The sequence below is a fragment of the Xiphias gladius genome, chromosome 7, assembly GCF_016859285.1.
Source record: "Xiphias gladius isolate SHS-SW01 ecotype Sanya breed wild chromosome 7, ASM1685928v1, whole genome shotgun sequence".
Lineage (NCBI taxonomy): Eukaryota > Metazoa > Chordata > Actinopteri > Istiophoriformes > Xiphiidae > Xiphias > Xiphias gladius.
This window is the reverse complement of record NC_053406.1, coordinates 19,406,560-19,425,019: the sequence shown is the minus strand read 5'-3', so window position 1 is coordinate 19,425,019 and position 18,460 is coordinate 19,406,560. Positions and strand designations below refer to the sequence as shown.

General features: G+C 38.0%; 1 protein-coding gene across 3 annotated transcripts in view; it reads left to right on the top strand.

Moving 5' to 3' along the window:
* lrfn1 (leucine rich repeat and fibronectin type III domain containing 1) overlaps positions 1-18,460 on the top strand; it is a 168,456-nt gene that overhangs the window by 125,292 nt on the left and 24,704 nt on the right. For all 3 annotated transcript variants that reach the window (XM_040131848.1, XM_040131850.1, XM_040131849.1), the window contains one exon: positions 12,784-12,899. The gene's annotated coding sequence lies outside the window, so the exon portion shown is untranslated. The remainder of the gene's footprint in view (positions 1-12,783; positions 12,900-18,460) is intronic.

Below are 18,460 nucleotides of genomic sequence, written 5' to 3'. Positions count from 1 at the left end.
CTCAAACTTCTGTTTGCTCTATAATTCTCCTTTATAATAGTATCAAGTCATTGTAAGAGTATGACACAAAACTTCTGTTTCTTTTTAGGATTTGAAGGGTTCAGCAGATTCTGAGCAACTGCTGTAATCTTCATCAAGGTGATACATTACGATATAATGCAATTATGCTAAAAGGTATAGTCTATTAACTGAGTAGTCAACTGACAGAAAATTAACCGAGAGCAGTTAATCATAAATTATTTGAGCCATTTTTCAAGAAAAATGCCAAACATCCAAATATGAAGATTTTCTCTGTTTTATATCAATGTCGCTCGACTGCCTTTGGGATTTGGAGTGATAATTGGACAAAACAAGACACTTGGGCTCTGTGAAATTGTGATGTGATGCCAATTTTTCCCAATTTTTGACATTTTATAGACTAAACAAATTCTAAGTTAGTGGTAAAAATAATGGACAGATTAGTTGTTAATGAAAATATGCATAATTTACAGCCCTGTACTGAACACAGCAACAAGTAATAATACAGCAAGGTTTTGTGCCAGTGTTTTGGAACACAAGCTAAACCACAACCCTAATAGAGTATAATTGATACATACAAAATAATTATCATCATTTCAAGTCAATAAAGTCCTCAGTCAGTAAAAGCAATGCGGTAGACCGTAAAAAGGCAAGAATTATTTGAAATAATGTCAAATAGAAGGTCAAGATAAAGTACGAGCTAATTATAAACAGTATGGCTGTCTGAAAAATGTGTTTCGAGAGGTATTTTTTAGGTGCTGATAATATTACCCACCTAAACTCTTCACATTTTCGTAGCCAAAGCGCCTTGAAGGGAAAAGTCACAAATTAGTACAAAAACTAAGGAAGCTCTACTATAAAATCACTAAATTAGGGGTACTATGATCCTGGCTCTTAGTTGGTCTCAGTGCAGACTTCTATCTGGTGTTAAGAGTTGTAGTGATGAAAATGAGATGGAATAAAAGCACAAATAAATGTCTTAAGGTTGGGAAAGACCATATTTTATCAGAACTTCTTCAGAGTTTTATCAGGATTGCACAGACCTAACAGAAATTACCGGAAAGGCTGCAGTCTTTTTTCTGTTTGTTTGTTTTTGTTGTTGGTTTTTTGTTTTTTTTTTTGAGCTTCAGCAATCCTAGATTTATAATTAACTCACAGTTTAGTGATTATCTTAGTTTGGAGATTTATATCTGAATGTAAATCGTTAAGGTGAATCTGCTACCATAATTTGACATAGGATTCGGTTCTAAATATTTCATTACAGACTAGATGTGAACATCTTTTTTACTGCAAACGTTTCTTGTTTTTTTCTAAACACATTATGATGTGACCAAGTTGTCATCCAATGTTATTACCATGCAGAGTTAAGTGTACCTGAGAGTGTAGATTTAAATAAAGTGGAAATCAGTGCTGCCTAAAAATAGAAGACTTAGTCATGGGGTGAAGGAAATTCACTTAGTAGTTGAATGGTTTGATCCTTCTGTTGAAAATGTTATTGAACACTTTGATTGGCTTCCGTTATTTATTGACAGAACTTTTCTTCTGAATTATTCAATTACAGCAGGAGCCTTACTGCAAACAGATTTTGCACATTGATTAAGTGTTCTTTGTGCGCTCATAAAGAGTATTTAATGAAGAAAGAAGCTAAAATCAATCCATGGGAAACTCCAAACATGAAATACAGTTGAGATGACGCAATACCTCCAACAGCAGGAATTGATCTATCAGCAAGTTATGGTCTGAACCATTTGAAGGGCAGTAACTGTGACATAAACCCTTTTTTGAGGCTTTCAAGCAAGATGACAGGGTCCGTGGTGTCAACTGCCTCACTGAGATCAAAAAGGATTCGAACAGAGCGATCACAAGCACAAAGAGCAACAAGGGGAGCTCAAGGAAAACAGTCTATGAGCCATGGAATGTCTTAAAACCCAATTTAAACTTCTCAACACATTATTATTGATATAAAGTAACAGTTTGGGGAAAGAGAATTTTTCAAAACCTTGGAGAGATATACAATTTTCATGAAATATATAAAAACTGCTGTATTGTAATCAGGGGCATACTGCACATCTTGAGGTTTAGAAGATTTAGTCCAGGTTATTAAATACTGACTGAGTACAGCACACCGCCGTGCAGAAGATCTCCAAAGTGGCATACATTTAAGAAAGACACATTTTCTTGTTGCTCAGAAAGTGATTGACATTTTCATGCTCTAAGCTCTGAGCTCTGGATATAATTCATGGAAACGCAGAGCATATTTGGAGAGGCCCATTTTAACATTTAATAGAGTCCCAGTATCTCACTAGAGGTGACTTGTTCCACCCCACACGACTCCATATCCATTATAGATGGTCGACTCAGCCATGCCAGCAGTATACACGTGTTTACAACTGTCAAATGCAAAGAGGAGTCACCGAGAGTCCTGAAAAAACATCTATCTATCTGAGCTGGTTGGATCCCAAAGACCTTGCTGTAACATTATTTTCTGAGTATATCAATAATACATATAGAGATAAATGTGCCCAAGTGCATAAAATCAAGAACAGGGCAACCAATCTAGCTCCATGAATATTATACAGAATGTTAAAGGGGCTGGTAGAAATTCACTTTCAGTTAATTCCTTTTCAAATATCCGCACTTCCTGTAAAACAATGTACTTTAAGTTTGAAACATTTGAACATTCATCTTTATTTGTCTCTTGACAGTGGATTCATTCACAGTAATTATTTATTGTCGTTACTAAATATGAAAAACCTTGCTTTTGCAAATGATGAAAGTCCACATCCTGAATTCAGCTGATTAACAATGAATTAACAGCAATAACCAGGATAGAGATGATAAAGGTGTCTCTGTTATGTTTGTGATGAAGAACAGGAAATGCTCAGTTCCCTATCTGCTTAAGAGGATGAATTAATCCGTTTTTTTCTGAAGACAGTTCAGCCTAAAAATGGCATTTTTCTAGGTAAAAAAACAAAAAAAAAACCACCTGTTGATGCAAGGGATTGAAACAGAATTAAAGATAACAGTGAAGTACAAGTAAGTTGTCCCCCACTTAAACAGTGTTTTGGTGCAAAAGCTCAATTTGATTGTGTAGTTCAAGACCAAGCAGGGCAGTGAGGTGTTATGGGTATTTCACTTTAAAGCACATAGCTTCAAATGTGATTAATAGTTAATGTATTGAGGCTGGTGGTTCTCTGTATTTTTGTAAGGAGCTGGAGAGGATTTTTCCACTTTCAAGATGTTCAGTGAGGCTTTTAATTTTTTTTTCTTTTTCATCGTGAGTTCTGTGTCATTTACTAAACAACTCAGAGTTTCTGCTCATATGGCGGAGGTTTATTTACATACATTTTTCTTGAAAAACTGAACACATTTAACAGTCAACAGGTGAAAGTAATGAAGCTCTGTCTAGCCTCTTATGAAATGAAGTACAGGCAGACACAAGCTGACTAACAAAGCAACCCTGTCATCTAAGAAATACATCCATTCTCAAACACCGCAAAACATTTTTGGGAGGTGGTCAGGGTGGATGGCGGGGCATACAATGCGAGGACTTTGACACCGGAGCCTGGGGTTCACATCCTCACGTGTAATTAGGTTTAGGGAATCAAAAGCACTTTAGTTACAGTTAGGGAAAGATTGTGCTTTTGGTTAAATGGTAAGAAGGTAAACACAATGTTGCCTTTTTTTAACCAATACCACAATCTTTTCCTTTTGCTGGGAGCGCCTAAACAATACCAAGAAAAAAGTAAATCATTTGCTATCTTTAGTTGCTACGAGAGGATATTGTAGGAAAAAAAACTGAAATACATTGTCAGGTAACATTTTGCAGGTGCATTTAGTATGTATTTTGTGACTTGCCAACATTAACATTGTTTCCTCGTTATGTTCATATTTACTATTGCATATTAGCACAATATAAACGGAATTTCTAGGAAACAAAGTAGGATAAAAACACAAAAAGGGGACGTATTTATATCAAAAGGGGACACATAAGAACATACATTACATGATACCAAAGTAAATAGAGCACATTAGCAGTTCATAGTGTCTCAGCCTAATCCACAGTATTACTTTTCTCTGCTTCATTTAACAAGACTAAAGAGTCTACAGCCGAGCTAGTGGTTTTTATGAGGCTGTACTTAAGCTAAAGGCTAACATCAGCATGTTAACATGCTCGCAGTAATCATGTTTACATGCTGATGATAAGCAGGTATAATGTTTACCATGTTCACCATCGTAGTTATCTTAGTGTGTTAACATATGCAAATTAGCACTAAACACAAACTACAGCTGAGGCCGATGGGAATGTGATTAGTTCGGCAGGTATTTAGACATAAACCAAAGCAGGGGATCTTCAAAGTTATTACCCTTCATCCTCGCCCTGTGGGGGAAAATGGACGGAATGCACAAAAATTCATGTCAGTTCATCCAACAGTTAGTGAGATATTTTATTCTGCGCCAAAGTGATGGACTGACAGAGCCACACTGCCCTCCCTAGAGCAATGTACCTAGCATGGCTAAAAACAGCATTCATATTTAACAACACACACGAAGCTATGGCTCAAGTTGTGAGCTCCGCTGTGAACCCAGGCGAGTTTGATCCGACCAAATTCTCCACCTTTAGTATTAAGGTACAACAGTGCCTAGCTTTCTCTTGTGCTGTATTAATGCCATGTCAGGACACAGGCAGCAAAAAGGACAGGATCTAAAGCATAGAGGAAGATCTCAACTCATAACTAATCATAAGTGTAATCGATGTGAAATATGAAAGAATGTGTTATTAAGTTGTATATGACAACTGCAAAGGTCACTAAATGACAAAATAGAGGTAAAATGAAGTGGTTTGCAGAAAAGCAACTCAGCTTCTATACCTAATGTGATTGAGCTTTCACAGTGTTCTTATAGTGCTCCTTAGTTAATTTAATTTGTGTTGTAGGAAAGCGAATAAGAATTAAATAAATGAATTTTTGTTATTCAGCACCAGTGAAATGAGACTGAGCTGAGGAAATCAGATAAGCTCCCTGTATTTTTCTTATGTCATATTGAAAGATCTTATCAACCCTCTCCTCTCCTGTTTGGTCTCTTCATCCTGACTCTCGTCTTGATAGACAAATCCTGTTACAGTTGGCAATAAATTCAAGAACGAGGCAGAAATTACAGAGGCCTGTGTATTTACCACCCTGGATAGAATTGGGATTTTTTTTCATGAGGGGAAGGAAATGAAGAGCACTTGTTTTTTAACCTGTTTTGTTGGTGACTGCTGCTCCACCACCTCCACAACCTGTCAAAGTGACAGCTCAGGCAGCGCTCGGGCACAATACTGACATTATTTACAGATGGTAAATAAGGAAAAATATCTGGCTAGCCAGTATGATTCATAGTTAGTCCCAGCTCTTGTTTACAGACAAGTTGTCACATTCATTTAGCAAATTACACTCGGGCTTGGGGCTCTGTAAAATGGTTTTGCCTTCCCACTTTATTGGGGGAGAGGAGATAGTAAAAAGCCATTAAATCTGTTGACTCAGAATCCCTCACAATCATTGATCTCTACAAAGGGATTATGCAGCAAAGGTGCCGATACTTTTTTGCAGTTTTTTGTCAGTATTCAATTAATTGTGCAAAATTTCAGCCAGCTAAAGGCAGCTCCATTACTCTGTCATAACCCTGCTTAGAGGCTTGTATGTACTTGTCGTACTAAGCCCTTGTAATCTTCAAGCTTGAATTTGTGAAGGGAAGACCATGTCTTTTCAACAAACAGTAAATACTGATGGCATAATATAGCCAACTGGAAAAAGTTGCTTGAATTCCCCGGAGTTTTTAAATGATCCCAAAGAGTGTATTGCAGCAAACTGTGATGCTGCAGCATTGATGTACAAGAGCACTAAACGTGACAGAATGATTACAAAAGGAACAGTTACGGATTAAGGTACAATTCATATGTATACCCCCTCGTGTATAATTAATTTTCCCAGAGACTGCAGACCATATGCTTACGTAGCAATCAGTGAACCATGAAATCATTTGGTTTTCATGAAGCCAATTTGCATTCCCAGGTTAAAGCTCAATGGGGCAGGAGAGGTAGTTGTAAAAATTTCATTTAGTATATTAGACCTGTCTTTACTTATTATGGCGCCACAAAATGATCATATATTATCATTATAATTGAAATGACGCCACATGCTAATGGCATGAGTCAAACAGACTGCATTACCACCTTGTACTGATTCACAGGGTGATCTAATATTGGGATCATTCTACATCATAAGATGTTTTGTTTTCTCCGTTTGCAATATTTTGCCGAGTTAATGAAGTTAGAAATGAATATTCGCTCAAGCAAGCCCAGAACAAAATAATAGAAAATATATATTTAATTATTGTTTTAGGTTGCAGTAAGAGCTGCGTGTGCAGTGGGAATCCTCTGTGTCATATGTATTAATCTCATGTCCTTATGTCCGCTCACAGCCGCATGAAGACTCTGCTACTATTCAGCCACCTAAGCCCTCAGAATATTTCCTCCTGTTGATGTGACATGAACTTGTCAAACACCTGTAAATTTCCATAAACTGCAACTTGCAGTCTGGCGAAGGTGCCAAATTCTGCATTAAGATATACAGACCTGCCTGTGGGTTATGCACATAATTGATGGAAACACATCATAAAACCGTCCTTTGGGAATTAGGGAAATGTTGCATCTAATCCAAGTGAGCATTTTTTTTCTTATGGGAAAATATAGCTTGATTTTGTTTCAAAACACTGAGAGTCTGATTTATCATCAACACCGGAGAGGGATCTGTTGACATGTGAGTTTATACTACAAGAGTATTCCACAGTCCAGTCCATCAGTAGTCAGTGCTATGGATGAAATCACAACAGCTACTGAGCCTTTATGTAAACAGATCCATCTCCGTGACAACTGAGCAAACTCCATTTACTGATGAAGACCTTGTGATGTGGTTAAAAGCCCCAAAAATGCTAGTGAGTAGACCTTTAGTTGGTATTGTTTTGATTAACCACTATTTATAAGGTTTAGAATCAACGCGTGTGCTTTACTATAGAGTTTGTGTCTTAAAGGGGCAAAAAAGCACTTTATACTCTTAATGATGCCTTTTACTTTGTAGTACAGACATTTAAACATGCTCAAAGGCAAAATTAACTTTATTATTTATATCAGCTCAGTGCATTCTTAGATTAAATGATTCATCATTTGCCATTTGCTTTGGATTAACATCATATTAGGATGTTTGATGTTTAGTAAGCTATGACCTGATATGAGGTTTTACAGGATTTTGGCTAATCATATCTTAAAACATGCCCACTCCTTCCCCGAAGTATTCTAATGTAACTGGAGCCAAAATTGTCTCAAAGACATTTCACAGAGCAGCGTAAGCAAAACAAAATTTCAGCACAATTATGTGAAATTTTTATATCTCATGTGACTGTATTTTTTTTATTTATCTTGGATGTCAATGCTTTTTTATTACTTCCCTCTGTTTCTCCTAGAGCTGAAGAGATTAATCAATTAAATGTTTAGTTTAATTCATTTGTTTTTAGACATTCCAGCAGCATGGCTTTAGGGATGGCAATATCGGTCCGTTGGTCCAAAATTTTGATCCAGACTGGAATATCTAACCACACTATTGGTTGGACTGGCATGAAATTTTTACTGCCCAGACAATGAAGCCTAATGGTTTTGTTGATCCCTGACTTTTCATATAGCCCCTCCAACAGGTCAAAGTTTCCACATATCCATTTAAATATCTCAACAGTTATAGGATGCATTGCCATGAAACTTGGTACACATATTCGTGATCCCCTCAGGATGAAATGTGAAAACTTTGGTAATCCTCTGACATTACCTCCAATGCCACATTCAAGTCAAAATGTCACTTTGACCAATGCTTTGTTTTTTTGATCAAATACAGTGCCACTAGCATGGCTGTGGACTCTTAGTCTTCTTCATTCAAAGATGCCAGACACTTCATGTTTAGCTTCTCAAATGTAATGATTTGCTTCTTCCCTCTTTTTGGTGAAGCCTTATTTATCTCCCCCCTATTTAGCATTTATAAGCAATATGAGAACACTTACTATATAATTTAATGTATAACTACATTACACACTGTAATGTAGTTATACACATAATGTTATAAACACCTATTACATTAGGAAATGTTTTATTCTGTAACTCGTGAAACATATGTAACTGCTTATGAATGAGTGACAATACAGTGTAAAAATTGTGGTAGTCATATAAAATAACATATTTTTTTATATGAATATGAAACACGAAGTATTTATTTATCTACAGTATAAATATTTCTTCACTCTCCATGACAACTGAGCAAACCCTATTCACTGATGAAGGCCACAAGGTGCGACAGAAAGCTTGTAAGTGGACCTTGAGTTAAAAATTTTGTGAAATTTTTATTACCAAGGTCCAGAATGAAAGTTCGAGTTCAACATGTCTTTATGAGTTTTAAACACATTTATAGATATTTGAAAGCTGCTTGTGAATGATGAGTAAATGTGTGTAAACAGTTTAAAAGGAAATTAACACAATTTGTTTTTATGTATTATCATAAATCGTCATTCAATATGACTACAACTGTGTTATACTGTGTTATCAACCATTCATTGACTCATGTTGATAAACAGGCTACGGATACTTTGTAGGAGAAGTTATAAATGTTGACAAATAGATTAATGAACATATTGGACAAAACTAAATTATAGCGTGTTATTGTGTGTTATAAACCACAAATTAACTATTTATATACTGCTTATATAGATAGATGGAGGGATTAAAGTTGAGTGTTACTCTTAGTTTTAAATCATTGTAAATTTTATATCTTTCATTTTCCGACTGTTGGTCGGACAAAAAAAGCATTCTGAAGACATTTCCATGGGCTGCTTCAGAGTTTTCCTCTTTTTTCCTGACATTTTATGGACCATTAATTGTTAAACTGAAAAATTAATTGTCAGACAAATTGGAGACCAATTTTTATCCTGGATCACTGCATTTTTGATTTCCAATCACAATGCAAATATCTGGATTTGAGGATCTGATAGTAAGGTGAGCAAAATCCAATTGGATGTTCAGATCTGTAACTTAACACGTGTTGGTGTGATTGGATGAAGTTGAAAAAGCCTGTGTGCCTTCAGCTAATGCATTACAGAGGACCTCAACATGGGATCCACCAGCTTTGTCTGCTGGAGTCCAACCATGATACAACCAGCTTTATTTATCACTGAGATTGGGTTTTTTGTGATCCCAACCTGCTCCCCTAGTTCCCTCTCTTGGTAACCTTGCCCCCCGGCAGCAGCAGATACATATTGATTGGGTGGGGAACACATACACACGCACCATCTTTTCTTGACCTCTAATGCCAAATGTTTGTAGAAGCTAATGAAAAGGTAATTGTTCAATCAAAGTGCTCCTACAAGCAGTTTTTCCTTGAAACTGTTGTGTCTCATTGCAAGTTAAGAGCTCAGCTCGGTTTGAGTCAGGCCAGTCGGATGGGAGCGTTCATTAAAGTCTGATGGTGTTTTAGATTAGTGGAAATGGCTCCGACAGAAACAGCTGCTCGTCCTTAATAATCATCTCACTTTTGTGGTTTTATCCCCAGTTGACTCTGAGAATTTTGCAACTAGTGAATAAGCAGAATATATCTGATGCATTTAAACACATCAGGTCTCCACTTAGAGACATATCTTCAATATGCTCACAGTTTTGGGGCACTGCTGTCCATGCACACCTATTAGTTAGATGTAATTAGACTTTGACTGTGGCAAAACAGCTGCTGAAAATCCATGAATGCGTACGGTACTATGATTGATATCTTGCCTTATAGTGAATGTAATACTGTGTGTAAATCAAGTCGTTAATCAAAGTGCTGACATGAGCAGTAAATTACTGTGAAGCCGGGGGAAAAAGGGAAATGGTTTGATGGCATTCAGTTTCGTGGATCTGCTAAGGATGAGTTTGACCTCAAAGTTATGACAGCTATCAGCCTTCTCTACACCTCCGAACAGCATCACTGTTTCCTCAACGAGTGGCTCTGTCTGCTGAGTCATGATGACATTGAGAATGTCCTTTAATAAGCGTGTTACAGCTGCGGCTGCTTTATTGCTTGTCTTCATCTCAGGCACCGTGATCACTGCAGTTAGGGAAAGGAGGAACTTGCTGAAAAATTCAATTCTAACCAAAACCTTTACTCTAGTCAGGTAATTTAAAAATAATTAAAGCTTGTAATAAATACAAAAAAAACTTCCTCATGTGGCTATGGTGGAATTAATTTCCCCCTCACTGCTATGGTCTAATAAATGCTGTGGGTCCTTGCTTACCTGCCAGTAAGATCAAGAATTGCCATCATTTCTGGGGAATGGAGCACAAAGAATGGTGACTATCTCCAATATGAATGCTTTCACTCAAATCTATAATTGATTGAAGCTCCAAGGCTTTTTTTTGTCTCTCTAGATGGTCAGCAGGATCTGATGTAATGAGGTGCCTGAAGGTTTTTGCAGATGTTTCTTTTGCTGCTTTTGCAGAGCTGATATCTAAGAAGGAAAAATCCTCCCTCTCCTTAAGCCAGTAGGGAGATAATTCTGACATACTTTCTGACAAAGTATAAAATGACAATTCTATTATATTACAATCCTTAAACAAATCAATGTGGCTCTGATCTGCTTTTCCAAGGAAATCTCCACACAAATCATAATCATAAAGTTTCTAATAAAATAATATTTATTATCTCAGCAAGCTAATTGTTATATATGGGCAGATAATGCTTTCACAGCAGATACATGTATGAATATTTACTATCAAAGACTATTTTTAGGCCCACGAAATATATATTGATGCTAGTGTTGCTCATATTTCAAGACAATATGTTGATTATAAATGTGAATTTCAAGGTTAATGTTGTTTTCTTATGAAAGACATTGAAAGAGAAAAGTTTTTCATCGTTCCTGTAACCTGACTGGGCTTATGTTTTTTTATGCCACACATTTCAAGACATCTCTGTGGACTGACAGACAGAATATAACTGCAGTGAGGTAAAAAAAAAAAAAAGGGGAAGTCTCAGCTGCCAATGTTGTCATACCAGAGTATTCTAAGTAAAAAAGCTGGCAGTGCAGGAGGATGTCTTTGTCTTGCTCAGATAGGAAGGAATCACAGTGATGGATAATGACTTGATGGAATATGTCCTCTGGCCACAGTTGCCTGGAACTGTGAGGATTTTTTTTTTTCCTGACTTTTCACTTCATATAAGGACCTGGAGAGAAAAAGAAAAGAAATAGAGGGGTGAAATTTTGTGGCTGTGACAGGAAAATGTAGCAGGGAAGTGGAATGTTTGATACAGTGAAGGGGAGCCATGTTGGAGATTAAGTGAGACCAGCTTGTCCTGGGCTGACACCGGACTTATCACACTTGGCCAGGTGATGATTTGATGCTTGGAAATGAAAATAAATCGGAAAAATCAGTTGTTAGACCTTTTCCAGACGTGTGAAAGACTTCTTGTTTGAAACAAATTTAAACTTTATGCACCTCCCAGTGGTTGCTCACTGTCACATTGACGGCCGGAGTGGGCTGCAGCAATACCATACACATGGGTAGAAGCCGTAAATATGCATGGCATGATGGACTTTGAAATGAAAGACCGTTAAATTGTAGGTGTAGGTGTAGGTGTAGACACCTACACTCTTACTTTCTTTCTCTCCTTCATTTCTTAAGCTCTAACATGACATCACCAACTCCATTCCAAGATGAATTGAAGAGGACTGAAATGGTGTATCAAAATCAAAAGCTTGCCTCATAAATACTTCATTGGCTGGGCAAATAGATGAGGGTGACAAGCCTAAAGTCCCTCTCTGAATACAAAGTGATGTACAGTAAAGCTGGGAGACGAACCTGAGAGGAGAATACTGTTTTTTAATGCATGAAGGCCCTCTGCAGACAAATGTGAGCAATATGGTAATCTCTCTTGGATTGCGTGCTGCTGTACTGCATGCAGAGCTGAGACGTGTCATGTAGCTTGTCTTAAATTTTAGGGACAAGTAAGAAACTGAAGGCCTATGACCTTGGCAGTCACTTCTCTCCAGTGTGAAGGGAAAAAAAATTACCTTAAAAATAGCCTGTTAAGTGAGTTACGAAACCTCATCCTCATCCATATTCATCAGATCGCTGCATACAATGGCAATAACTTTATGTTAAAGTTTGTAGCAATTATATGGACACATTAATCACCTTATTTTCTCAGTCACAGAATCTCATCACAAGCAGAAGAGTTGCCCGTTTTTTGTTTTGCACAGATAAATTCCAAGAGCTGTCAAAATATGATGAATTTTTCATTATGCTCCCCTTTACACTTTGTTCTTCTTCTTTAGCTACAATGATGCAGTGAAATATTAATGATAGGACACACATTCATAGTAATGGTATCTCCAGCTCTGTTTTTCTGATGCATCTCCTGCAGCATATGCTTCTTTCCTGTTGTTTCATAATCAGATCAGCGTTCACATCGCACCCAAAGCTGCCAAGTGGAAAAAGGAGCAAGCTCAGTCATTGAGATTATGAATGTATGATTGCTTCTCTAGTGTGTTGAGGAATGTTGCCTCCTTTGGACTACTGTCTAGAAGTAGATGATAAACATTCCCAAATGTGTTAAAACAAGCACACTTCTACTACACTTTTGTGTAGTTTGCTAACTCACGTCACATGTGGCGTGTCCTAATTCTAACAAAAAGGCTAAACATGATTATGTCTTCTAGGTGGTATTTTCCTGCGACGTCTTTGGGATTCACCTGCCTGAGCCTTGACTCTCTGACCGCCAACTGATCGGGATACTGATGTGAAACCTGCGATGGAGACCAGGGCTTGATATCTTGTGAGTTTGTCTTGTTTTCCAAGTCACTTCATAGTGAGTGTGAGCAGTTGCAGCTCCACCTTTAGGTGGGACTGCTCTAACTATGCTGAAAATGTTGTCTTAACAGTGTTGCATTAGCAGATTGAAGTGCAGTACTATGTAGATCACCGGTGGGAATTTATTACAGAAAAGACAATGAAACTACAGGTGCAGAACAGAACTGGGTCAAATTTGCAAATGCCCTTCTTTTCTCTGCAGCTTTTTTTTTTACACAGTTTAAACAGCCATATGGGTAGAGTTTGTCAAATCAGAATCAGCTTGATTGGCCAGGTACGTTTAGGCATACAGGGAATTTGAGGCAGGTTTGGAGTAAAACCTGTAAAAAACAAATAAGACTCACCTGTGTTTAATTTTCAGTGTTCACATGACCTGAATTAACCAATGAATAACAGTTTTACTGCATAAAAAGGGGCTGATTGTTTCCAGTTTCTTTTTCACAGTGGTGAAGAAAAGAGAGCTGTCTGAGAGCATCTGGAATCATATTATCAAAAAACATGACAATTGATAAGAAGAAACTCAATGAGAGAAGTCTGCAAAGGTTGTTGCGGATCGTTAAAAAACAGCACCAAAATACATCTAAAGAGCTTCAGGCTGATGTGGAGCAATCTGGTGTTCTGGTTTCAGCCCATACCGTACGCCACACACTAAACCAAGTAGTGCTCCATGGGCGAAGGCCAAGTGGTGGAGGACACCACTATTGACAGAAAGGCACAAAAAGGCAAAACTAATTTCAGCAAAAACGTTCATAGATAAGCCACAGTCTTGCTGGGATAATGTTCTATGGACAGATGAAACCAAAGTAGAGGGTGGAGGTTCTATCATGCTGTGGGGCTGCTTTGCTTCCTATGGTACTGGAGGCATTGAATGTATCAAAGGAATGATTAAATCAGAAGATTACCGAGGGATTTTAGACTAAAATGTATTACCCAGTGTCAGAAAACTAGGTTTGAGGTGAAGGTCTTGGGTCTTCAAGCAGGGCAACGACCCAAAGCACACACCCAGCAGCACAAACGAATGTTTGAAAAGGAAAAGATTGACTTTCTTAAAAATGGCCAGCAGTGTCTCTGACCTAAATCCCATTGAAAACCTTTGGAGAGAGCTGAAATCTGCCTTTGCAAGAAGGGCCCCTGTAAACTTAAAATAGCCTGAATCCATAACAATGGAAGAGTGGCAGAAACTACCAGCAGACAGGTGCAAGAAGTTTCTAGATGGCTACAAGAAACGTTTAGAGGCTGTCACTGTTGCCAAAGGTTCTGCAACCAAATATTAGTGAAGGCTGTCAATAATTGTGTCTGAGGTACATTTTGTGTTTGAAAAACCCATATTGATCAAGTTTTTTTTTCTTTTCTTTTGTTCAGTAACCTTGGGCATTTATTAAAATAATCTGATGAAACAAAATGGTTAATTTGCATTTCTTTCTGAGGATATTCTAAATTCCGTACTTAAAATTCAGGGGAGCCAGGCCTACATCTATACAAAGTCTAAATTGAAACGGAGATGAGCAAACATAAACATATGGCTATTCTGTACAGTCAGATACTGAATATATAGACAACAAATACACAACATACAATGTCTGCAGGGTTACAAATAGTGTAAGTGTGGGAGCATTACTCTTTATGTGCATACAGTAGGTGTTTATGGACAGTAGAGCCTGCTTAGATTTACAATTGACAATAATGGCTTGTATATCAAACTATCATATACTGTATATAATTTGTAAGTACAGCAGATGTTTTTGTATAACAGGATTATTGTCCAGGACATCACATATCTGATTTTAACTGTTCATGAGAGCAATGGTGGGGGGAAAGAAATGCAAGAGTTGGGTTTCAGAAGTCGGGAGGGTAGGTGCAAAGGGTTATCAGGCTTTTCATGAGAATGGTAGTAAAACAACAGCAACAACAACAACAACAAAAAACACTTTGAAAATCACTGGATTGTTAATGTGCTAATTCTGATTAAAATCATGTTCAGTTTCCTTGATAGTTGCCTGATACTTTATGGTAGATTTTAAAAGATTAATGTTCAATTGTGGATTAATATTAAAAAAACATATAGCTTAAATGATTTTTCTGTAAGTGTAGCATAGCAAAGCACTTACAGAATACCATGACTTGGATGACTGAGAATCTTCAGATATGATTTTCTTTTTATCCTTGAAACATGCTAAGAGGAGGTAGTAGTGCTTTTTCGAGCCCTGAGTATTTCCTGCAGACCCTCTCTCAGGCGACATACAACCTCCACCAATAAGGCAAGATATAGCCTGAAATATATATAGCCTGAAAGGCAAGACGCAGGGCAAATTAAAACTACTCACTCCACCATTCGTTGCTGTTCGTTAAGCTTACATATTTTGACCATTTGTACATTTTTGTCATATCTTCGATTCTCTCCTCTTTATTTTGACAGTAAGAGTATATTGTTGAGAGAGATTTTGTAAGAAAATCCCCCAAATTACGCAGTTGTGTATATGGGTGTTTGGGCACACAGCACTCTGTAGCACTTACCAGAACAGAGCTGGAACAGGTTGTGTCCAGAGTGTGACTTGTCATTTTATTGGCTCACTTTCGTGAATCGGGAGGCGTACACGTCCTGGAGGTTGGCCAGGTTGGGATCAACGATCTCCCCTGCAGACCTGACTGTTCATTCAGCCTGTTCTTGTTCTGTTTGGTGATATCAAACCAAATAGTCAGATAATATCGGGGGCTTCAAAAATGCTCTTCTATAAATAATTACTTTCCTACCGAAACCAGTTAACTAGTATTTAAATTGATGCGACCCATGTGTGGTACAAAAAGGTTCTATCTGGAGTTGTAGTATAACTGACTACATCTCTAACTAATCTGAAATGGGCCATAAAACAATCTTCAAAACACTGGAGCAGTACATGACCGCAGTTTCAGGTTGTACGTTATATAGCATAAAACTATTAATTAAAACCCGGTACACAAGAGGATGAAGTTAATGATCTGTGTTCCATCTTCACAGAGCAGTCAGCCGAGAATAATTGTGTTCATCTGAAGTGCAGTAGGTACCTGTATCCCCTCAACATCTGTTTGGTGTAGTCGGAGTAGCTTTGCATTCCGAAAATGTCATTGCGCTGCATCTAGGCACTATATCTGATCCAGTGTGCTGCCAGTAAATACTTTGCTGAGGGCGTAGTTTCAGGAAAAGGTCTGGGCAATTCCCCTGGGTGAGTACTGTAAGGAGGGGGGTGGGAGGTGAGGTTTTTTTTTGCCTACCTCTGACCCTCTGTGGTCAGAGCCCCTGTGGTTTCTGCGGTGAGGTGGGAATCACACAGTGCTGAGAACAAAGAAATATGATGGCTCCCACTTGTCCTCCACTGGTTCAAAGGGAATGGCAGGGCAATGCTAATTAGCCAGCTTGTGTTACTGAATTGAACATAACTGCTGTTCCCCTCAGTGTTCCCCCTCCCCCTCGTCGTACGCCTAACAAGGAGCATCTACAACAGTCATGCACCCTGCATAACTCTGCATATTTTGTGCACTGTGATACATCCTGTTCTGCTTCTGTCCTAAAAAAGAAAATAATTCCCATGGTTAAATGAATCATTTCTAATTGTATTGAATTCAACCATCCTGCCAAATAAAAGCAATTTGTGTTGGGAATGTACAGTGATCTTGGCCCATATGTATTCTTTCCGCATCCTTGCCCAGCTGTTCTTTCGAGTGTAGTTTAATCTGGGTTGTCAAGTTTGAGGGCGATAAGAGATGTAACAACAGGATTCCCCACCAGTTCAACTCTGCTCGCACAAAATTATGGCACTACACCTGTGAGAACGGCGCTCTGTAAGTAGGTTGTGAATACATGTTTTTAATCAGGGGTCGAGGGGAGAGTGAGGAGGAGGTCAAGTTATTACCCTCACATACTCAAAATTCCAGAGGTGGCTCTGTGCATATATGCCTCCCCTTTCTTGTGTTTTGTGGTCTGCTTGTCTTGTCAAAGTAATCGGAGTCTTGCAGTTAGTGTTTCTTGGAATACCAAGTGGTGGAGGCAGTGACAGGCAGTGTCGAGTAGCAGCTCAGGGTATTCTTGAGGTTTACAGCACATGTTGCTGATTCTTGTTAATGCAGCTCTAATCATCCACAGAAATTAAGCCATACACTCCATGTCATCTGCGTCTCAGAATAACAGGGGCTTTGTGCATTTGAAATGGTGTAGCTGAAGCTATTTTATATAATAGTGGAGGGAAATATGGAAAAATCAAACACACCTGCATGCGTGCGAGCACAAGTCAGATACCATAGATATGTTGTGCTCAGCGTCTTGGTGCTTTCTCTCTCTTTCTCTCAGTCAAATATCTTTTTGTTAGCGCAGATGCACTCAGGGTTGGCAACACATTGAAGACTGAGTCACTTAAACAGCTTCATCTTGACACGCAGCTGACTCACAGGCTATTGATTTCTTCATACATCATATTCTTTTGTGCTGTTTCTTGTTATGTATGTATACAGGAGGGAGGATGTTGTTTAAACTCCTCCAAGGCACAAATGTTTGTCTTGGAGCTCCCTGATTCGCAGCGTCACATGATTAAAAATTCAGAGGTGTGTTTAATGACACATGGAGGTGCAACCTTATTGCGTAAGTATCCTCATTAGTTACAAGGAACATAACTGAGTTTAAGAATCCATTTACATTAATGGCCAAGTACAACGCAATCAGTGTTTGTGAGCATAAACAAGCCTCTCTCCAAGAGCAGCAAAACAGAAAACCTCTGATCTGTGTTGTCATGCAAGTGTAAAGCCTGGAGCTCATTCATTCAAAAAAGAAGGTGCATTACATTTTGATGTAACTTTAACTGCAGTGCTTGAATCCAAAGATCCAAAGAAGCACGCACTTAAGCTAAAAAGGTATCCGTAACCACAATTTTTTCTCTACTCACATTTCTCTTTTATAAATTAATAAATAATTTCATTCACTTTTGCACAAATCAGCCGGTCATTACAAATTACAGAGCAGGACAAAGTTATCTGTGTTGTTCATAGTTACTACAGACAGAAGTTACTGAACTTAGAGTCGGTGGATAAATATTCAGTAATACAGAAAGAATCATGCTCAGGCATAAGGAAAAACTCATTCAGTACTGAAATGAAATCGTTCTCCCTGAAGGAACCCAAACCTAACCCAAACCATTTTAACTAAGATCAAGTTAATTATGCTTTGTAGCGTATATTTTATGTTAGGATGATGTATGTTCAGACATTTTAGTACAGTTTGGGAAGTAGTGCTCTACTCACTGGAGTTGCATTAATGATTCATATACGGTGCTTTTTCAAGAGAATCAAGGCTTTTCTCCTAATGTGGCAATAAAATAATCTCGATTGGATTCTAATGCGGTCTTTTATGTAATTAGAATTGGTTGTTTATTTAAGGTGCTATTTATACATATCTACCATAGCCCCAGGGCTAAGGCCTTTACCAACTGCAGTGCAGAGAAACATACAGTAACACACCTATTGTGCTGTCCTTGCTTCTCTTTCATCACACTAAATGTGAAT